The sequence below is a fragment of the Odocoileus virginianus genome, chromosome 3 (assembly GCF_023699985.2).
Source record: "Odocoileus virginianus isolate 20LAN1187 ecotype Illinois chromosome 3, Ovbor_1.2, whole genome shotgun sequence".
NCBI classification, from domain to species: Eukaryota; Metazoa; Chordata; class Mammalia; order Artiodactyla; family Cervidae; genus Odocoileus; species Odocoileus virginianus.
Window position 1 is genome coordinate 60,129,885 of NC_069676.1, and position 24,031 is coordinate 60,153,915.

General features: G+C 38.2%; 1 long non-coding RNA gene across 1 annotated transcript in view; it reads left to right on the forward strand.

The window, feature by feature from the left end:
* The window catches only part of LOC139032438 (uncharacterized), a 50,875-nt gene extending 27,081 nt beyond the window's left edge, over nucleotides 1–23,794 (forward strand). The window contains exons 2-3 of the long non-coding RNA XR_011484975.1: nucleotides 12,996–13,156; nucleotides 22,719–23,794. This is a non-coding gene — a long non-coding RNA (uncharacterized lncRNA). The remainder of the gene's footprint in view (nucleotides 1–12,995; nucleotides 13,157–22,718) is intronic.
* The last annotated feature ends 237 nt before the right edge of the window (nucleotides 23,795–24,031 follow it).

Sequence of the window (24,031 nt, forward strand, 5' to 3'; positions counted from 1 at the left end):
TGGCTTACTTCGCTCTGTATAAAGACCATTACAGTATACTTTTTATGTATTTATTAACCATCTGTATGTCTTCTTAGGGAAATGTCTGTTTAGGTTTTGTTTGTTTTTCTGGTATTGAGCTGCTTATATATTTTGGAGGTTAATCCTTTGTCAGTTGTTTCATTTGCTATTATTTTCTCCCATTCTAAGGGTTTTATTCACCTTGTTTGTAGTTTCCTTTAGTGTGCAAAAAGCTTTTAAGAAAGTTCCATGGACAGAGGAGTCTGATGTGCTGCTGTTCATGGAGTCACAAAGAGCCAAACATGACTGATCACACATGCGCACACACACAACTGGTAAATAGTCTGTGGTTATTCTTCTTCTCTGTAGTTTCTCTTTTCACTTACTTAATGGTCTATTTTAAAGAGACAAAGATCTAAGTTTGAATAAGATTGACTTTTTTTTTCCTTTTAAGGCTATGCTTTTGGTGTCATATCTAAGAAACCTTTCCCTAATATAATGTCACAAGGGATTTCTCCTTTATTTTCTTTTAGAAGTTACATATTTGTAGCTCTCACATTCAGGCTTATGCATCTCCAGTTAAGTTCAGCATATAGTGTGAACTAAGGGTTTTTGTTCATTGTCTGTGTATGGTTATATCCAACTGTTCCAGCACCACTTGTTGAGAAGATTATCCTTTCCTCTTTGAGTTGCCGTGGTATGACCACAAATACAGGTTTTATTTCTTGACTTATTTCTATTCTTTGGATTTATATGGGTACTCTTTTGTTATTAATCTTTATGTATAACCTTTATGTGCTGTTACTCAGTTGTGTCTGACCCTTTAGGCCCTGTGTACTGTAGCCCAACAGGCTCCTCTGTCCATGTAATTTTCCAGGCTGGAATACTGGAGTGCATTGCTATTTCCTACTCCAATATAACATTCATATGTGTATATTATTTGCCACTATTTGTAAAAGCTAAAAGCAAAACCCTGTATACCCTGGGTTCCTTATTTCTCTTACCCTAATCTCTCTCTCTCCCTATCTATAGATACAGGCAAACCCTCTGCTTTTAGGCAGCCAGTGGAGCTAAAAAGCTTGTTGTAGGTAGAAAAATATTTTGTTTCCCTAAACTATAAACCAAACAATTTGAATCCTCTTTGGGCAAATGTGCTCTTCTGTTAACTCTGGACTTCTTTCTAGTTCTTGGGAATGCGGCTTGGACCAGAGTCACCTGCATTCAGCCCCAAAAAGCTAGTTTGAAATGTGAAATACAACCTAACCCCACAATTATGTAGAGCAGGAGATGACCTGCATGCTATGGTTTTGAGAGAAATCTGGCTTTGGACTCCTTTACTGTTTAGCCTGGAAGACTCCCAGTGGGACACTCTGAGATGTGCAGAGTCGAGCAATAAAAGCGGAATTAGAGACCCTAAAGGAGCACAGCTTGCATCTTCCATGACTTGGTTTTAGCCAGGGGTCATAAGAGCCGATCTGCTGTATACACAGAGGCCTAGTGTTGCTGCTCTCAAATCTAGCCACATATAATACTCTAATGTCATTCCAGAATACTACCTTGTAGTCAGAGAGAAAAGCATTAATTCTCAATCATGCTGCCTTCCCTCTCTTCTCAGGACAGTGTCTCCCTATTTGCAGAGCATTCATGATCTTGCTCCAATGCAAATGCTGCACACTACTCAGGAAGTCTTTTATAATTTTTCCAGTCAGGATTAATATGTATATTTCTGCCCTAATTTTTACTTTGCTGACATAAACAAGTTTACCCCTTGAAAATATACAATTCAATGGCTTTTATAGTACAGTTGTGTGTCTAACACCATTATCTAATTCTACAATATTTTTATCACCCCAAAAGAAACTTCCATACTCAGTGGTTATTTCCCATTCCACCTGCTCCTAGAAGTCACTTAATCTACTTTCTGTTCCTGTGGATTTGCTTATTTGGTACATTTGTTTAAAATGAAATCATAAAATGAATGGGCTTATGATTCTGGCTTCATTTAGTGTTTTCCAAGATTAATCTATGTTGTAGTATGGGCAACACTTCTTTATTTTATGTCACTGAATAACAGTCCATTGTATCAATATACCATAATCTTTTTGCCATTTATTAGCTAATAATACATGTGAGGAGCTGGTTTCCACTTTTGGCCATTATGAATAATGTTTCTATGAACATTTAGGTACTAGATTTTGTATGGACTTTTGTTTTCATTTGCACTGAGGAAATTGTAAAATGTTCTACAAAGTAGCTCTACCATTTTACTTTCTCACTAGCAATCAGTCTTCCCAATACTTTTCAAATATTGTATCCATCCTAGTGGTTGTGAAGTTATATCTCATTGTTATTTTACTTTGAATTTCCTTGATGATTATGAGCATTTTTCACAGCTTATTGGTCATTTGTATATCTATTTTTTCCTCAGAGAAATCTTTCTTTTTTAATTGAGTCACAGTTATAAATTTCTTTGTAAGAATTACTTTAGTTGCATCTTTAAATTTTGTATGTTGTTAGTTTGTTTACATTCATCTTGAAGTGTTTTCAAATTTCCCTTGTGATTTCTTCCTTGGCTCATTGGTTATTTATGAGTGTGTTGCTTTATTTACTCATATGTATAAAATGTACAGAATTTGCTTCTGTTATTGATTCCCAATTTCACTCCATTGTGCTTGGAAAACATACTTTTTATGATTTCAGGCATTTAAAATTTATTGAAAATTGTTTTGTGGTTTAATATAGGGTCTGTTCTTGAGAAGAATACTTATTCTAGCTGCTGTTGGATAGAATATTCTATAGGTGTCTGTTATATTTAGTTATAGTGTTCTCAAATTTTCTATTTTCTACTTAATACTCTAGTTTTATCGATTACTTAAATTGGGATATTGAAGTCAGCATTCTGCCAGGCAGTTAATGACCCCGACTTAGCTTTCTACTTCTGCAGAAACTCAAAGTAAGCCCAAGACAAGCACTTAGGGTCTTCTCAAGTGTATCCTAAGCATTTACATTAACCATGAGCATGTGCATGGCCTCCTAGATACTGTGGAATATGTCAGCATTTTTCAAAGCCCTCTTTGGATATCTCATTCCTCTGATTTCCTTTAAAGCTTTTTGGTTAGCCTATTATTTAGCCCACCTGTTTTCTAGGGCCTTGGATGTTGAGCTCCATGTTAGGTCAAATAAAGATAACCTTGCTCGAAGGCTTGCCCAGAAAATCACCAGGCAGCTTCTCTGATAATGTGGTTTTGAAAGTGCTACAGTCTCATCTGCTCCGTTGAGTGGTTGCCAGGCCTGTGATTTTCAAGGCTATTGTAGTGCTGGGGAGAGCAAGCAAACAGGACAAGTGTAAATGCCATAATGCTCATTGTTGTACCTAGGGTCAGCCATTGGTCTTAAATTCTTACGGTTTCTGTAAGAATACTTTAGTTAATTTTCAAAATAATGAAAACATCTATTCTGACAATTTATACCAGTGTTCCTCTTGTTTTTATGGAAGAGAAGATTGTCAAACATGCTTACTCTGCCATCTTTGCTGTCTTTAGTCTTCCGCTTCTAATGTTCCTCTTCTTTGGCACTAGTGAAGTTAGGTGTGCTTTCAAAGATAATAAGTAGAATCTCCTTTACTAAAATCAGAGACTTTAGTTCACTGCATGCATCATAGAATGAAGAAGTCAGACTACAAAACAGAATAAACATGAGAGAGAGAAGATGGTAGTTTGTAAATTAGTTTGAAAATGAGAGTATGGAGGAGCTGTCGTATTGCTACTCATAAGGTCTAGGGAAAGGGTAGGAGGAAAAATACTGAAAAAGGAAACTTTGGGAATTGAAAGTTCAGGGATTTAAAAAAATCCCTATGGTTACTTTTTTAATTCACTAAAATTGAATTTAGGAGAAAGGTCAAATAGGGAAAGACATCGAACCAAAGTTTTTAAGAAATGAGGGATAGTTACACAGATTCATCTGACAACTGCATTAAGGAGGAGGTAATATATATTTGAGCCGAGCAAAGTGAGACTCCAATGGGGGTTTAAAAAAAAAAAAAAAAGAGTTGAAAGTAGCAGTGAAAAGCAAGAAAGTGACACCCCAGGCCTCTGATAAAGACGCGGGGGAAGAATCCACGAGAAAACTGCAGAGAGAAAGCACTGACCTCAAGGGAAAGCCGGGTTTCTACGAGAAGAAGGTGATGAACATTTTTGTTTGTTTTAGATATGTTAATAAATACTGAAGGCTTTGGGGATTTCTATTTACACTGAATTAAAGAAAGAGAAAAGCAGTAGAATTGTAGCAAGATTTGCTTATTCCGCCCCTCTCCAGTTTGATAACAGCTATTTTAATGGTTTCTAGTGACACAAAGGGGCTTCCATGGTGGCTCAATGGTAAAGAATCTGCCTGCCAAGGTTGAAGGTTCTTGAAGGCAAGACTGAAGGCATAGAAAGTATGGAGAGTTTGTGGAAGGAGCCTACTGGTCACAGGATATGGGGGAGGAGAGGAACTGGGGTCAGCAGCAGTGATCTACATACAGAGTCATGTAGGTGTTAGCGCCTGGAGGAAAATGGGTTCCCATGGAGTCCTGGGTTTCTTGTGGTGACAGTAGTCACAAGATGATGCACATGAGGTGTGGAGAATGATGGGGTTTCCTACAAGTATAAAGAGATCTACGGTTTAGGCTTTACTCTTCCTGAAGGCAGGAACTAGTTGAAGTACCTCTTGATGAGAGAATAACATCTTTCCCTGATGGAGGCACCTAGCCTCCCTTTGCCCATCACTTCCCATTCCTGTGTCTGGGTTCAACATAAGGCTTGATGACACAATCTTTACTGACCCCAGCCCATTTATGAGCTGTACTGGCCTTGCAATCGGTACCTTTTTTTGTATAGTCTTTGCATGTAAGACCAGAGGTCTTCAGCTAATTATCAGTCTTCTAAAGTTCAGAGAGGAACCTTAACTAAGCAGTTTCTTATAAGTACTAACCCTCGCCATCTGGCCTAAAAGGTGTCAACCCTTTTCTACTATAGCATACACAACACACGGTGTTCCAACTGAGCTACCAGGGAGGCCCTTAACACATGGTGTTCCAATGAGTGACGGTTTCCCAAGGGTACACCCACATTTTCATATGGCCTCAAAAACCTTGTAAGTGCTACAGTAATTGACCAATTAATTACATACCTGTGATTAATGTCCATTCAGGATGATTCTCAACATCCTAGATGTAACTCCATCTCTTTCTCTTCCTGTTTAGAAATGATACCATAGTAAGAGTGGCATAACTGCAGTTATAAACTTGTATCTGCTCTATTGTATAAATCATTTTCCAATTTCAGTACTTTGCTACAAGGGAAGATTATTCAGGACCTAACTTACAATTATTTCTGGATATTAGTGTCATGACCATACATTGAGAACCATTGTGCTTTAAAAATTGGGGAGACATATCTGAGTGCCTACCATTGAAGTTTTTGCATTTGTGACCTGTCCTGTTGTAATCACTAATTCCTTAGGCAACAACTATCCTTTCTTACCTTAGAAACATGAAATGAAACATTTTCTTCTATTATAGCAGCTATGAAAATCCATCTTCAGCAGATTTATTAGTTTCTCTGCCCTCATTTTCCACATCTTTAAGATTAGTACATATATCATAGGTTTCTTGTGAGGATTAAGTCAGTTAAAACATACAAAGTACTTAGAACAGTACCTACTACTAAGTAAGTGCTCAAAAAAGTTTACTTGCTAAGATATATTTCTAATGGGCTACCGTTTACATTTTGCTTTCTTTGGAAATGGAAGGGTTTTCACAGAATCCTCCATAGTGTTTCTTTGTTTTCTATTTTCCCTGGCTTTATTGAGATACAATTAGAATATAATGTCACATTGTGTAAATTTAAGGTTTACAGTGTGATTATATATTTTTGCACATATAAATATACACACTTATATATATAGTGAAATATTTACCACAGTAAAGTTAGTTACCTTGTCCTTTACCTCAAATAATTGCTACTTTGTTGTTGTCATGGTGAGAATATGAAAATTCTCATCTCACTGTCAACTTTGAAGTGTACAATACAGTGTCATTGAGTGTAGTCACCATGCTATACATTAGATCCCCAGAATTTATTTATCTTGTAATTGAAAGTTTGTATTCTTTGATCAACATCTTTGATCTCTCATGATAAACAGAAATGTGACTGTTAGCTTTATCCTCATTATTGTTATTATTAATATGACTTTTATAGGATGCTGCCCTAAGCACTTTATGTATTTTAACTTAATGGATCTTTACAACAACCCTCTGGGGCAAATGATCTTATTACCTTAATTTTACAGATGTGGAAAAAAATGCACAAGAAATTTTAGGACCTTATTCAAAATGCTAATAAGTGCCCAAGGCGGAATCCATACCCAAGAGTTCTGGCTTCAGGACTGCACACATAACCCCTATACTCCACTGCATCCCACAAGTACAGGTAGACATTACACTGATGAAGTCACAGGTAGGGTTCCCGATACTAATACAGGCAGCACACCAACCCTTTTGGAAAATGGGCCTGTGGCTGTGATGAATGTCATTTCCACCATTCTCTAGGTTTGCGGTATTAGGACAGATTAGTTCAACAAACAGGCACTTAGCAATGTTTCTAGCACTCCTCTAAGCTCTTGGATACAGCTGTGAAGAAAACAGACAAAACCATTACTTTCCAGGAACTGATATTGAGTTGAGGGGTGCAGACAGTAAACAAAATGGGTAAATAATTATGTAGTATGCGAAAGGACAATAAATAGTATGGAAATAATAATGCAGGGAAAAGGAAAAGATTGTGTGTGAATGTAAGTATGTATGGGGGCGTTCCATTTTAAATAAAGTTGTTAGAGGAGGCATCACTAAGAAGGAACCCTGTGAGCAGTGACCTAAGTGAGGAAATGGGAGCAACCAGGTGTGCATCAGGAGGAAGCATTCCAAGCAGAGGGCACAGCCAGAAGACCTAGCAAAGAAGCCGTTATGCCTGAATCAAGGTACCCCAGAGATCAGAAATTTGGAGGTGGGATGGGGCTTGTCATAGGACTTTGTGTTTTCTGAATTAGATGGGAAGCCATTGAAATATTTTAAGCAGAGAAGTGAGATAATCTAACTGGTGCATTTTAAAGTATCATATGGCTTATGGATTGAGACTAGGGTGCAGGGGGCTAAGTTTGAAAGCAGGAGGCAACTGAGATATTCCAAGTAAAATCTGATGCTGACATGGATTAGGGTGGTATCTGTGTAGGTGGGGAGTAAAGTGCATAGATATTGAAGATGGGCCAATAGGATTTCCTGAAAGATTAGATATGGAGTGGGAGAGAAACAGAGGAGTCAAAGAAGACGTCATGATTTTGGCTTGAACAATTTGAAAGATGGCATTTTTATCAGCAGAGGTATGGATAATTAGATGGGTCTGATTTGGCCATGAGTTGTGTGTTGGGGGAAAGTCATGAGGTACATTTAAGATGTGTTGAGTTTGAGATGGCTATTAGACATTCAAATGACATTAAGTAAGAATATGGATATTGGAAGGGTTTCATGATGGAGATGAAGTCCTAAAGTTCTATATTACTTCTACTTCACTGTGAAAACTTTATGGGGATGAAACCAATAAGGGATATGTGAAGGAGTGGAGGGCAAAGACAGAAGGAAACTAGGAGAGGGTATTTTTGGAAGCCAAACATAGAAAATGCTTTGAGAGAGAGTAATCAATGTCACATGCTACAATGGACAGGTGACCATTAAAGCATCAGTGTCAGAAGTACAGAGATAAGAGCCTAAGTAGGGCTTCTCAGGTGGTGCTAGTGGTAAAGAACCTGCTTGCCACATCAGGAGATGCAGGTTCGATCCCTGGGTTGGAAAGATTACCTGGAGGAGGAGGGCTATGGTCTACAAGTCCGACACAACTGAGGCAACTTAGCAGCAGCGAAAGCCTACGTAGAATGGGTTCAGGAGAAAATCAGAAGTGGAGACTAAATATAAAGTCTTTAAGAAGTTTTGTTATCAAGGAAAGCATAACTATGAGGTGATAACTGGAAGGAAAAATGAGATCAACAGAAGTTCCTTAGGATGAAACAAACTGCAACATTTGTATATGCTGATGGGAAAAGATGCAAAAGAGAAAGGAAAACAAGTGTCCCAGGAGAGAGAGGAGTTAGCAGTGCAGGAACTATGTCCTAAAAGGCAGGAGGGCACGGGGTCTAGTCCACCAGCAGAGGTGCTGGTCACTGAAGGAAGCAGAGAGGGCTTCTTTCGGGGAAGATGATCCAGGCTCTGGGGCACATTTCCTGGGGTCAAACTCAGCCTCCACATGCCTTCACTGAATGCCTGTTTTGAGTAAGTTATTTAACCTCTGGAAGGCTTGAAAAATACTGAGCACAGGGCTCAATTACCTATCGTTATGATAAGATAAAGTTAAGCTTACTTAGTTTCACAACAACAACAGCACAATTTTCAGATTTCCTGGATTAACTGTCTACAGCATGTTTTTCTAAAATGTAATACTCCTCTCTCTGCTGTATTTTCCAATGGCACACACAGATTTGTGTATTTTGCACACGCTTTGCCTTGTACATGACATGCACTGCTCAGGAAGGTAATTATCCCAGCAAACTAAGCTGTGTGAAAAGATAAACTGTTTACTGAATTAAAACTGCATATTTTATATAACCCAATGGCACAAGCATCCTTGTTCTGCTTGTTCGGTGTTTCATAAATCTCTCCCAGATGTCAGTGGCTTTGAGATTTTCCATCATCACTGTCTTTTCTCTGGTGGTACAGTCTTGTTGCCCAGGGTAGAAGGGAATCTTTCTCACTACCAGCAACCTTTCTGGACCAGTGTTAATAACAGAACCAAGTAGCTTAGTGAATGAAGTCAGAAGCATTTCCACTGAAGCAGCCTTTCTAGCTTAGCTGCAAACCAAATAATGTTGCTGCCTCTAACTGGTCCAGGAAGTTTTGCAATTGAAATGGGAAAATCACTTGGCGGGGCAGGGTGCTGATCAGATTGTCTGTATGATTGTCAGACAAAAATAAGTCCATTTTGTCCTCAATGAGGCAAGAGATATTGCATTTAGAAAGGAGGAAAAATGGGTGTAATTAAGTCACAAAAAGTCTAAAGTCTGTCTCCAGAGATTTTGACTAAGACAGGATGCATTCTTCACTTCCAAAATGAGCAGATTTTCAACTTTCTGAATGCTGAGATGGACAAGGAACTTGATAAACAGTTCCTCTCATTTTAAGGTTCTAAAATCTACACTTTTGATAGTCCTGTTCTTTCCCCTCCACGAAACCCATGACTGGCCCCTACTCTAGCAGCCTCAGGAACACCGGAAGGATAGTCCTGATGATTTCACATCTTTTACCCTTTCTGTTGACTTGTGATTGCTTTAGCGCCTACAGGGGCAGACACACAGTAGGTACTCAATAGTTACTGCCAAATGATTTCTTGAAATGTTCTGGAGGGAGGAGAGTATACATATGAGAAGGAGGAATCTGGAAGAGTCTTATCAGGTGAGAGCACATATTTAGTGTTTACATTCCAAACATCTTATCAGCACTCTCTGTTAAGCCTTTATTTTTGCACAGGAATTCCTCACTCTTTCACATTAGCTCTAAATCATAGATTTAACACTTTGGAATATTCAACACTGAGCTCCATAAAATAAATGTTGACAAAGTCATATGGCATGGACAAGAGGCTCCAGATTGGAAAGTTGACTGGAAGAGTGGTGATGTAGGGACCTGGGTTCTTGGCACTGGAAATAGTGCTCCCTGGGCTGCCAGGAAAGCTGCAGTTATGAGGTAGAAAAGAGAATCAATTGTGGTGGTCTGTTCTAGAAGGAAGAGTTAAGTGGTAGAATTTACAAGAATATAAATCTACAGACATTTAAGGTTGCTTTATGATATAGTGAATTCTTCCAAGGAATTGTTCAAACAAGGTCTAGGTAACAATAACAGAGAAAAAAAAAAATGGAATTGTGGGAAAGATCACTTAAGATTTTAAGATTTCTTTCAACTTGAAGAAATATACATGCATATCTATGGTAATTTAAAATGCTGTGATAAATTATTTAAAATCACAGTAAGTATCATTAATTTCTTTACATGCACCAGAAATTTGCGCTAGTCCTTTAAATTCATTCACACCATATTCATGACAGCCATCTGTTTTTATTGTTATTTGAGTGCTAAGTCATGTACCACTCTTTGTGACCCTGTGGACTGCAACAAGCCAGGCTTCCCTGTCCTTCACTGTTTCCATGCCCTTTTTAAAGATGTGGAAGATAAGTATCAGAGCTGAGATTCAAACCCAAGCATCTGACTCTAGAGCCTGCATTGTTAACCACCCCACTAACTCCCTTGGCCTATGAAAGAAAATAATGAGTAACAAGAGTCTGTTATACAGAGTTAAGTCAAAAAGAGAAAAACAAATATCGGTATTAATGCATATATATGGAATCTAGAAAAATGGTAAGGTGATGTGCCTGTTTGCAGGGCAAGAATAAAGATGCAGACATAGGAAACTTGTGGACACAGCAGAGGAAGGAGACTATAGCACTGACACATATTCACTACTGAGTGTAAAATAGCTAGCTGGTGGGTAGCTGGGAGACTCAAGAGGGAGGGGAGATGTGTATACTTAGGCCGATTCACGTTCTATGGCACAAATCAACACAACATTGTAAACCAACTATCCTCCAATTAAAGATACATTAAAAAAATAAACCATCAGTGAAGCCCTTCCTTTTAAGTTACAATATTCCGAAGACTTCGCTGAGTATAGATATTTTAGCTGAGAACTGGAGAGTAGAAGACAGTTGTGCACTAGGGGTAAAACCCGTCTAAGACAGGGAACATTGCTTGACACTGAATGAGTGGTAGTCTGCTTCCAAACAGCTAGAAGGAGACAACTGTCAAGGGAACAAGGTGAGGAAGAAGGAAAGGGATTGTCAATAAGGTCAGAGTTTGAGGTTGTGTTCAGAACACACAGGCTGCACTTAACAGCTTAGGATTATAACCTAGTACAGTGGAAAGGTCTGTGACAGGGGAAGGATGGATACCATAACCTGTTTTATAGATGAAGGAAAAATCCCAGTGAAGCGAAGACATTTCCTAAGGTTCTTAACAGGCTATGTGAGAGTCAAAGATTGAGAACACAACCATCCTTGTTAGCCACTGTGATGTGGGGTGTGTGTAGGGGGGTGTTTGTTATTGTGGCATAACCAAGCAAAGGCTTCCCAGGTGGCTCAGTGGAGAAGAGTTTGATGGCCAAAGCAGGAGATGTGGGTTCACTTCCTGGGTCAGGAAGATCCCATAGACAGACGAGCCCGGTTATGGGGTCACAAAGAGTTGGACACAGCTGAGTACACAGATAACTAAGCAAAAGCTGAGTAGTACTCTACAAGTAGCAAAAGAACTGTGAGGAAGGACAGAAAATTTGATGTGGGATAAAAAGGAACCACATTTTCAAAGGCTCTGTGGTGGTAAAGGTATGATATATTGTGGACTGCAAATGGCTAAAGTTTTCTAGTCAAAGGAGGGATTGGCACAAGAGAAAAGTGAAGAATTAGTCTGGGTCTAGGCTCTATAGAGCCTTGAACGTATTTTAAGAATCTTAGATTTAACCTTAAAGGCTTTAAAGTGAAGTCGCTCAGTCATGTCTGACTCTTTGCGACCCCATGGACTGTAGCCCACCAGGCTCCTCCATCCATGGGATTCTCCAGGCAAGAGTACTGGAGTGGGGTGCTATTTCCTTCTCACTTAAAGGCTTTAGGAAGCCAAAATTCAATGAGATAAATATATATTTATGTTACAAATAAAATAAACTTTTTTTTACTCTAAAATATTGAAAGCTGCAGTCATTATAACTCTTGATTCCTAAGTTGTCCAGCATAATTAAAATATCTTCTCCTAAGTAAGCACAATATTGTTACCACATTTAAGCAAATTAAGAATACTTCAGTGTTTGAAAAAATGTAATATTTTGGGGGATTAAATAAAAGTCTCAATGAGCCTCATAGACAACTAAGCCTGTAATATAACAAAGATATTTTTTAAGCACTATTCATTTGATAAGAAACCCTTTCATTTAACCCAAGCACAGAAATCACATAATTTTAAAACTCTCACCTTCTTGGTGAGAAGATATATATATATGTGTGTGTGTTTGTAAATGGTAAATCAATAGCTTGTGACATTATATATATATATATATATATATACAGAGATGGGCCTAGGAATGATATTAATACTTATAGCTTAGCTCAACTTCGTCGTTTCTGTGCTACTGGGACAGCTTAGGGAGTCTCCCTTTTTCCAAGGGCAACAAGGGAATCAACATCGGCCAAGTTCTACCAAGAATCACTGCCTCTCCAGCTAATCCATTTTTTAATGTATCAGTCTGAAGTAGCCCTCCATCAACATGTTTCATCTCTGTCCACTTTCTGGAGGGCTTCAGATGGCATGGTTTATTCCTAGGCATCCATCTTATATCTGTAGCAACTGGTTAAACCCAGACATAATTTAGAGTTGTGGACCTAGTCAGGAGGCACTGTTTAAAGCCAGTATTTTATCCAAGGGTCCAATGGGAATATTGCCTAAGACAGTTTAATGCAGCTGCAGGATCACAGCAATTTATTTTCAGATTCCTGCATCAATGCCCTCTCTTTCACTTCCCTAAATGCCACAGCAAGATATCTTTCCTTGAGCCCCAAGAAAGGCCCATGGTACAGGACAGAGAAGATGACATCAATCAATCATTGCTATATTACCTGCAAATTTCAGTAGCTGTCAGTTTAGCATGATAATGGACCAATGAATGCATATGCATTTCAAAATATGCATTGGCTTAGAGCTTTTCTGTCTTCGAGTAGCTCAGAGAATATATTCAAAACAATTTAACCAGGAATTTTAGACCCTCTATTATATCTCCTTATGTGTTTTCTCTATTCATGCATTTTTTTCTGAATAGTTCTTCCTCCTCGTGGGCCACCAGCTTTCACCTATGCTGGAAGGTTAATTGGACATCTGCACTGAATGAGTATCCGATTCAGCATGCCACTCTTTGGTTTTCTTCAGTAATTGATGGTCCCCTGCCACATCAAGTTCGGGACCAGTGGAGAAAAAACACAGGTACAAGACTAGACCCCAAACATTAGCAGAATCCTGATAAAGTTGGATAGGAGAAGGAGACCTAGGTTCTGGTTACAAAGTGCAATTTCTAACCCCTTCATACATCCCACGAACTGTAGCCTGCCAGGCTTCTCTGTCCATGGGCATTCTCCAGGCAAGAATACTGGAGTGGGTTGCCATTCCCTTCTCCAGGGGGATCTTTCTGACCCAGGGATGGAACCCAGGTTTCCTGCATTGCAGGCAGATTCTTTACCACCCAGTCACATGCCAAGCAGCACAAACATTGCAGGCTGTTTCAACGGCACTAATGTATTTGGGTTAAAGCCAAAACCTACACAGGAGGAGTAGCACATGTGCAATGTACATATGTGTATGTATATATGCACACACGCAGATCTCAAGACAACAGATCAAGAAAGGCAGCCAACCACTTTCCAAATTTCTTTCCCTATCTTAAGAGAGGAGATGATTTGAAACTGAGGCAGGATCAAGGTGGTGGAATTAGGGGATCTAGAACTTACCAACACACCTCCTTTCCACCATGAACACATCAAAACTACAACTACCTGTAGAGCATCCTTCCCTGAGAACAACCTGATGACTAGCAGAACAGCTGTTCCACAACCAAGATTGTAAAGAAAGAACTGTATACAGTATGGCAGGAGGACAGAAGTGATCTAGGAGAAGTACCCCTGGTGGGAGACCTAGAAGAGGAGGGAGTTACCATAGACTCTGCTCCTAAGAGTGCACACATAACGCTTGTTGCTCCCAGTCCTAGAATAAAGGCAGCAGATTGAAAACTGCCTGACCGTTCTGGTGGGCCTGCCAGTACCCCCCAGCACACCCTGAAGTCTGCACCAGGCTCAGTTCTGCTTCAGCCCCTCCTGCTCTGGCACTGCTCCTGACCAAGATAGAGACTGCTACCACAGGCACTGAAAAGTGAGTGTTAGCTGCTCAGTCTTGTCCAACTCTTTGCAATCCCGTGGGCTGTAGTCCGCCAGGCTCCTCTGTCCATGGGATTCTCCAGGCAAGAACACTGAAGTGGGTGGCTCTCCCTCCTCCAGGGGATCTTCCCAACCCAAGGATCCGACCCAGGTCACCACACATACTGAGGAGAAACATAGCTTACTGGGAACTGTTGTTCTCATACCTTAGGTCCCAATCCCACCCCTAATCAAGGCAGAGACATCACTACATAGGGGAGAAGCAGAGATGGCTTATCTCCAGCCCCATCCTCAGTCAAGTCTGAACCTCTCCCCCCCACCACCCTATGGAGGAGCCAAACTCCCTCAGGGCTCCTGTTCCAGCCCCTTGGGCTCTGACCCCACTCCCCAACAGGCAGTGGCCACCGTCAAACACCCCTGGTTCATACCAGGCTCCTGTGCTAGCCCCTCTGATCTCAGCCGTACACCACCCCCACCAAGCTGGCAGTCATCAGCACATCCCCAGCAATGAAATACAGCCCATGCTCACTTCAGGTGCAGCTTTCCCACCAAAAACCACTAGGCTCATGAGATTGCATAGGGACACTCCCATACAAGGACACATCTTCAGGATCAGGATAGGTAACAGTTTTACCTTATATCATAGACACAGAGAAAGCCCAACAAGATGAGAAGCAGGGGAATATCTTCCAGAGGAAAACCATCAAAAAATGAGAGATAAAACCTAATGTATTAGAGATAAATAATTTACTTAATTGGTGACAGACAGGGAGGCCTGGCGTGCTGCAGTCCATGGGGTCGTGAAGAGTCGGACACGACTAACTGAACTGTATTTGAGTACCTAATAAAGAGTTCAATAAGCATAAATATAGACAGTGAGCTCAGAAAATGAATAGAACCATACAATGAGAACTTAAAGAACTAGGAAAGTTAACTTGAAACAACAAGCAATCAGAGCAGAAGAAGAAAAGAATTAAAATGAAAAGTATACTAGAAGGACTTCACAGCAGATTACGTGACACAGAAGAATGCATGAACAACCTGAAAAACAAAATGGCAGAAATCACCCAAATAGAAGAGGGAGAAAAAAGATAGTTTAAGAGACTCTGGGGACATCACTCTTACTGAAATCTGTACTACATGGCTCACAGAAGAAGAAAAGAAAGGGGCAGAAAATGTATTTGATGAAATTATGGCTGAAAACTTCCCTAGCCTGAAAGGGGAAACAGATATCCAGGTTCAGGAAGCATAGAGAGTCTCAAACAAAGTTAACCTAAAGAGACCCACACCAAGACAGAGCATAACTGAAAGGGCAAAAGTTAAAGAGAATTTTAAAGGTGGCAAGAAAAAAGCAAAGTGCCACATACAAGGGAACCAACATAAGACTATTGGCTGATTTTTCAGCAGAAACTTCACAGGCCAGAAAGGAGTGGCATGATATATTTAAAGTGATGAAAGGAAAAAATCTACAACCGAGATACTCTGCTCAGCATGGTTTTCAATCAGAATTGAAAGATAAAGAGTTTCCCAGACAAGCAAAAAGTAAGAGTTCATCACCACTTTTAGGCTTTACAGGAAATGGAAAAGGTCTTGAAGCAACAAGGAAAAGGCTATAACAAGCTGTAAGAAAATATATGAAGGACAATGATCTCACTGGTAAAGGTAAATATATAGTAAAGACAGTAAATATATAGTAAAGGCAGTTAGGCTATTAGAAAGATTAAAACAAAAATATTGTAAAATCAAATATAACTATAGTAAACAAGGGTTAGTTGTAGAGATGTAAAATATAATGCTAAAACATAAAACATGGTAAAGATGTAGTGCTTTTAGAATGTGTTTGAACTTATTTAAAGGAAGCAGATAGTAACAGGTTGATATATATATAAACCTTTTTGTTACTATCATTCAGAAACCTACAATAGATGCACACACACACACACACACACCAAACACTGAGATAGGAACTCAAATACAAATCTAAAGAAAATCATCAATCCATAGGGAAGAGGCTAAAAGAACAGAGAAGAACCACAAAAAACAGTGGGAAAATAAGTAACAAAATAGCAAAATCATATAACTATGAATAATCACTTTAAATGTCAGTGGAATAAATGCTCCAATCAAAAAGTATAGGGTGCATGAATGGATAAAAAGTAGCACCCAGTTGTATGTTGCCTGTAAAGGCTCACTTCACAGCTAAAGACACACAGACTGAAAGTGAAGAGATGTAAAAAGATATTCCATGTAAATGGAAATAAAAAGAAACCTGAGGTAGCAATATTTATGTCAGACAAAACAGACTTTAAAACAAAGCTTATAACAAAAGACAAAGAAGATCATTATATAATGATAAAGGAGTCAGTCCAAGAAGAAGTATTTTGTGAACCTATATACCTGACAGAAGAGCCTAAAAAAATAAAGAAAATGTGAACTTACATAATGGGAGAAATTGACAGTGACACATTAGTAGTACAGGACTTTTACATCAATGGATAGATCATCCAGACAGAAAATCAGTAAGGAAACAGTGGCCTTCAAAAACATATGAGACCGATTGACTTAATAGATACTTATACAATACACCCCAAATCAGTAGAACATATATTCTTTTCAAGTGTACATAGAATTTTCTCCAGGATAGAGCACATGCTAGGCCAGAAATCAAGTCTTAATAAATTTAAGGAGGTTGAAATTATATTAAAGATCTTTGTTGACCATAATGATATGAAACTAGAAATCAATTACAGAAAGAAAAATAGGGAAAGAACCCAAAACATGTGGAGACTAAAACAACATGCCACTAAAAAAACCATGGGTCACTGAAGAAATAAATGAAGAGGAAATCAGATCCCCTGAGACAAATGAAAATAGAAACAAAATTTCCCCAAATCTATAGAACTCAGCAAATGTAGTTCTAAGACATAAGTTTGTAGTGATAAAGGGTTTACCTCAAGAAACAAGACAAATCTCAAATTAATAACCTAACTTTCCATTTAAAGGAATTAGAGAAAAAGGAGACCAAACAAAGCCCAGAGTCAGCAGAAGGAAATAATAAAGATCAGAGAGGAAATAAAACATAAGATGCCTTTTTTCCCCCCTCCCAAAAGAAAAAAAAAAAAAGGTAAAAGGTCAATAGAAGTAACAGCTGGTCTTGGAAAAGATAAACAAAATTCATAGACCTTTAGCTAGATTCATTAAGAGAAAAAGAGAGAAGTCTCAGACAAAAATAGAAATTAAACAGTTAAAGTTATATCCAATATAACAAATAGATTAGCAATCATAACAGAACTGTGAGCAGTTACACACCAACACGTTGGACAGCCTAGAAGAAATAGATAAATCCTAGAAACATACAGTTTTCTAAGACTGAATCATAAAGAAATAGAAAATGTCAACAGACTAATTAGTAGTATTTAAATTGAATCAGTAATAAAAAAATCACAACAAATGAAAGTTCAGGATCAGATGGCTTCACAATGGAATTCTAGCAAACATTTAAACAGTCAATAACTATCCTTCATGACCCATTCCAAGAAATTGAAGAGGAGGAAATAAGTCCAAACTCATTCTACAAGGCCAGCATTATTACCCTAATATCAAAACCAGACCAACACACTACAAAGAAACTAATAGGTCAATATCCTTGCCAAGAGAACACACTGGTTATAGCAAACACCCTCTTCCAACAACACAAGATATGACTCTACACATGGACGTCATCAAATGGTCAGTACCGAAATCAGATTGATTATATTCTTTGTAGCCAAAGATGAAGCTGTGGACAGTCAGTAAACAAGACTGAGAGCTGACTGTGGCTCAGATTATGAACTACTTATTGCAAAATTCAGACTTAGGCTGAAGAAAGTACGGAAAACCACTAGGCCATTCAGATATGGCCTAAATCAAATCCCTTATGATTATACAGTGGAAATGACAAGTAAATTCAAGGGACTAGATATGATAGAGTGCCTGAAGAACTATGGACGGAGGTTCATAACATTGTACAGGAGGCAGTGATCAAGACCATCCCCAAGAAAAAGAAATGCAAAAAGGCAAAATGGTTCTCTGATAAGGCCTTACAAATTGCTAAGAAAAGAAGACAAACAAAAGGCAAAGAAGAAAAAGAAAGATATACCTATCTGAATGCAGAGTTCCAAAGAATAGCAAGGAGAGATAAGAAAACCTTTTAAGAGAACAATGCAAAAAAAAAAAAAAAAAATAGAGGAAAACGATAGAATGGGAAAGCCTAGAGATCTCTTCAAGAAAATTATAGATACCAAGGGAATATTTCATGCAAAGATGGGCACAGTAAAGGACAGAAACAATATGGACCTAACAGAAGCAGAAGATATTAAGAAGAGGTGGCAAGAATACACAGAAGAACTGTACAAAAATGATCTTCATGACCAGATAACCATGATGGCAGACATCCTGGAGTGCAAAGTCAAGTGGGGCTTAGGACGCATCACTATGAACAAAGCTAGTGGAGGTGATGTAATTCCAGTTTGGTTATTTCAAATCCTAAAAGATGATGCTGTGAAAGTGCTGCACTCAATATGCCACCAAATTTCAAAAACTCAGCAGTGGCCACAGGACTGGAAAAGGTCAGTTTTCATTCCAATCCCAGAGAAAGGCAATGCCAAAGAATGTTCAAACTGCCACACCATTGCACTCATTTTATATGCTAACAAGGTCATGCTCAAGATCCTTCAAGCTAGGTTTCAATAGTATGTGAACCAAGAACTTTCAGATGTACAAGCTGGACTTAGAAGAGGCAGAGGAACCAGCGATCAAATTGCCAACATCCGTGGGATCATAGAACAAGGAAGAGAATTCCAGAAAAACTTCTGCTTCACTGTCTACGCTAAAGCCTTGCACTGTGTGGATCACAACAGAATACAGAAAATTTGGAAAGAGATAGGCATAACAGACCACCTTATCTACCTCCTGAGAAATTTTGTATGTATGTCAAGAAGCAACAGTTAGAACCAGACATGGAACAACAGACTTGTTCCAAAAGGGGAAAGGAGTATGTCAAGGCTGTATATTGTCACCCTGCTTATTTGACTTATATGCAGAGTGCATCATGCAAAATGCCAAGCTGCATGAAGCACAAGGTGAAATCAAGATGCTGAGAGAAATATCAATAACCTCAGATATGCAAATGACAGTACCCTAATGGCAGAAATTGAAGAGGAACTAGAATCTCTTGATGAAGGTGAAACAGAAGAGTGAAAGAGCTGGCTTAAAACTCAACATTCAAAAAATGAAGATCATGGCATCCAGTTCCATTACTTCATGAGAAACAGATGGGGAAACAATGCAAACAGTGACATACTTTATTTTCTTGGGCTCCAAAATCACTGAAGATGGTGACTGCAGCCATGAAATTAAAAGACACTTGCTCCTTGGAAGAAAAGCTATGACCAACCTAGACAGCATATTAAAAACCAAGACATTACTTTGCTGACAAACGTCTGTATAGTCAAAGCTATGGTTTTTCCATTAGTCATGTATGGATGTAAGAGTTGGACCATAAAAAAGGCTGAACCCCAAAGAACTGATGCCTTCAAATGGTGATGCTGGAGAAGACACTTGAGAGTCCCTTGGACAGCAGGGAGATTAAACCAGTCAATCCTAAAAGAAATCAACCCTGAATATTCATTGGAAGGACTGATGCTGAAGCTGAGGCTCCAGTATTTTGGCCACCTGATGCAAAGATCCAACTCATTGGAAGATGACCATTACCATCACTTCTATTTAACATAATATTATAAGTCCTAGTCACAGCAACTAGGGAAGTAAAAGAAATAAAAGGCATACAAATTGGAAGGGAAGAAGTAAAATTGTCATTCTTTGCAGATGACATGATGCTATAATATATTTAGAAAACCCTAAGTTCTCCACCAAAACACTTTTAGAATAAATAAACTCAACTAAGTTTCAGGATACAATATATAGAAATCTGTTACTTTTCTACATAGTAATAATGAACTATCAGAAATAAAACAATTACATTTATAATCAAAAGTATTTGATTATGACCAAATAAAAAGAGTATATGTAGGAATACTCAAAAACTGTAAGACACTACTAAAATAAATTGAAGATGACACAAAGAAATGGAAAGATATTCTGTTTTCACGGATTGGAAGAATTAATGTTGTTAAATTATTTTTAAATATTGTTAAATTAATATTGTTAAAATATCCTGGGACAGGAGGGAGAGAAGGGATACACACACACACACGCGCGCGCGCGCGTAGTTACAACTGATTCACATTGTTTTACTGCAGAAACCAACACAAAATTGTAAAGCAATTTTCCACTGATTAAAAAATAAATAAAGCTAAAAAAACTATCCTTACTATCTATAGATTTAATGCAGTCCCTATCAAAACATTCATAACATTTTTCACAGAATTAGAACAAATGATATTAACATTTGTGTAGGACCACAAAAGACCCTGAATAGTCAAAGCAATCTTGAGAAAAAAGATCAAAGCTAGAGGTATTAAGACTCCCTGACTTCAGACTATACTACAAAACTACAGTAATAATAACAGTATGAAATGGCACAAAGAGAGACACACAGGTTAATGGAACAGAATAGAACCCAGAAAGAATCCACATTTGGCCAATTACTCTACTACAAAGGGAACATGAATATACAATAGGGAAAAGACCGTTTCTTCAACAAGTGCTGCTGGGAAATATGGTAAGCTACATGTAAAAATGTGAAACTAGACCCTTTTCTCACTCCACATACAAAAATAAACTCAGAGTGAATTAAAGACCTAAATGTAAGACTGGAAATTATAAAACTCTTAGAATAAAATATACACAATATACTCATTGACATTGGTCTTAACACAGCTGGGTGATCTGACCTTAGGAGAGTTCTTTAACCTGAGTTTCAACTTTCTTATCTTTAAATAGAGAAAATAATAGTACCACATGATTATAATGAGGGCTAAATGAAATACTGCCAATAAAATTGTTAAAAGAGGACCAGGCACATATGGTGATTTTTTTTTTTTTTTTACATTATCACTCTTTATAATTACTATAAAGTAATAACTTTTGAATTTAGAAAAAAATTCAGGGGCAATGCTTATAGCATTATCATATTTTTATAAAATTGTATGTATACACATGCATATGTTTTTCTATGTTTTGATTGTAGATAAAAGTATAACATGATAAATACCAAACTATTAACACTGGTTAGGTGTCTCAGATGGTAAAGAAGTCGCCTGCAATATGGGAGACCAGGGTTCTATCCCTGGCTTGGGAAGATCCCCTAGAGAAGGGCATGTCAACCCACTCCAGTATTCTTGCCTGGAGAATGCCAATGGACAGAGGAGCCTGGCAGGCTACAGTCCATGGGGTCACAAAAAGTAGGACATGACTGAGTGATTAGCAACACATTCAAGAAGGACTGCTTGGGGTTAGGGGAGAATGGTGGATAATATCCTCTTTTATTAATACATCACCATCCTGTTTGATTATTTACAGTGAGCATGTAGTTTTTGCCAATTAAAGAAAGTCTCCACATTCAGTATCCACTTATTTTATATTTTATTTGCACTTTTAGAATTATCAAATTCTGAAAATTAGAAGTGTTAATTGCCTACTCAAAAAGCTTTACCTACAAGAATGACATCTGAATACATTAGTACATTTTTACAAAAAACCCTTTCTAAGCCAGCAATTCAATTTGCTCTTTTAATCTCTCCAATTGCCACTGATTACTTTCAAATCATCACTCATATTGTTTTCCCCCTCATAATGCAGGACATTGAGTATTCCATCATTCTATCATTCATGCCACAGGATGTGCCATTTCCTCTTCCCTTAAATGCCCTTCTCTAATTCTTGGTCTTGTGATTGTGTGATCCCCGCACTTCTTTTTTACACACTATGAGCAAATGTGATTTTCTGCCAGTAGGTTTCATCCTGCTGCTTCCATTCCCAGTTACCTTACCTCTTCTAAACCATGACCATACATGACACTAACTGGTTTGGGAGCTGTTTTAAGTTAGATTCCAGGCCCTTCTAAGACTCTATTGCTACTCACTTTGATTTCCCATTGAGCCTTGTTTCTCTCTGGAGTCTTTCAGATTAACTCTCTTATGACTCTTACTGATGATCAAGTCACATTAATTACCTGGATAAGTCTGAGCTAGTCCATGGTGTCAAGGAAATTGTAATCTAATTATTTTTCTAAATGTGAATATTTTTTGCTAATAAAATATCACCAAACCAGTTAGCCTGTCAACGACCAGTATGGTTGTTGTAGAAAAAAATTTTTCTGGGCAATCAATGGGGATGGAGAGAATGTAGAGGAGTATGAGGGGGGTGTGCTGTGATAGAAAATACACCATTACCATCTTATTTTCAATGTCCTTTTTAAAGAGCAATTTTCATTTTTTTATAAACAGAAAGATAATTTTTAAAAGCCTGTAGTGAAATATTAATTAAGTTCAACTTATTTTTTATTATGATTAGTCCTGTTTGAGTCCTGTTTAAGACTGCCACCTGCTCACCTCAAGGTCATGAAGAGTCTCCTATATGTTATTTTCTCAAAACTTAATTGCTTTTTACTTTTCCAGATCCAGGGCCACAGGCCCACTGACCCTCTCAATGGGCAGAGGAACCACCTGGAGGAAGCTGGTTTGGAGAAAACTGAGGCTCAATGTCCTTTACAGCTGAGAATAAAAAATTTGCTGCCCTGTCAACAAAGGATGCTGCAGCTGTCTAGTCATCAGCCAATACTGTGGCCTGGTTGGTGAGCCCCGAGGGACTGCAGTATGGAGACCAGTGGGCTGACTATCGCCAAGCCTTCAGCCACTACAGACACTCCCAGTGGTGCACCCTGAGGGGATTCAGGATGAAAAAGGACAAGATACTGGCATTGGATAGCTAAGGTGCATAGCAAAGGAATGATTTCATTGAGCCCAGATTCTTGTTTCTTCTGCTACACAGAAAAAAGCTAAATTCATTCCTGTGAGATGCTTGGTTTTCTCTAATAGTAACCTTTTGATGTTCTGACTACCTGCTTTTGTTGCAAAATTCTTATATATCCTTCAAAACAGTACCTCAGAGCTATCTGAGAGGCTGTCTCCTGGGCTTGAGCCCTCAAAAAGTCTGCTGAATAAAACAATTCTCAACTTAAATAAATAAATAATAAGAAAAAAAAATCCCCTGTAAAAAACACAAATATGTGGAGGCTAAACAATACACTAGCAAACAACCAATGGATCACTGAAGAAATTCAAAAGGAAATAGTGCTGCAATGAACTTTGGGGTGCACATGTCTCAAAAAAAAAAAAAAATACCTAGAGATAAATGAAAACAAAAGCACAATGATCCAAAACCTTTGGGACTCAGCAGAAGCAGTTCTAACAGGGAAGTTTATAGTGATACAGTGTTATCTCAGGTAAAAGAAAAATCTCAAACAACCTAATCTTACACCAAAACAACTAGTGAAAAACAAACAAAACCCAAAGTTAGTAGACAGAAAGAAATCATAAAGATAAGAGCAGAAATAAACGAAATACAGAGATGAAGAAAACACTGGAAAAGACCAATGAAATGAAAAGTTCATTTCTTGGAAAAAGGAAACAAAATTGATAAACTTTAAATCAGACTCATCAAGAAAAAGAGGGAGAGGGCTCAAATCAATAAATTAGAAATGAAAAAGAAATTACAACAGACACCACAGAAATGCAAAAGATCATAAGAGAGTATTACAAGTAACTCTATGCCCCAAAATATAGACAATCTAGAAGAAACAGACAAAGTCTTAGAAATGTATAAACTTCTAAGACTGGACCCACAAGAAATAGAAAATATGAACAAACCAATTACAAGTACTGAAATTGAAATGGTGATTTAAAAACTCCCCCAAAACAAAAATCCAAGA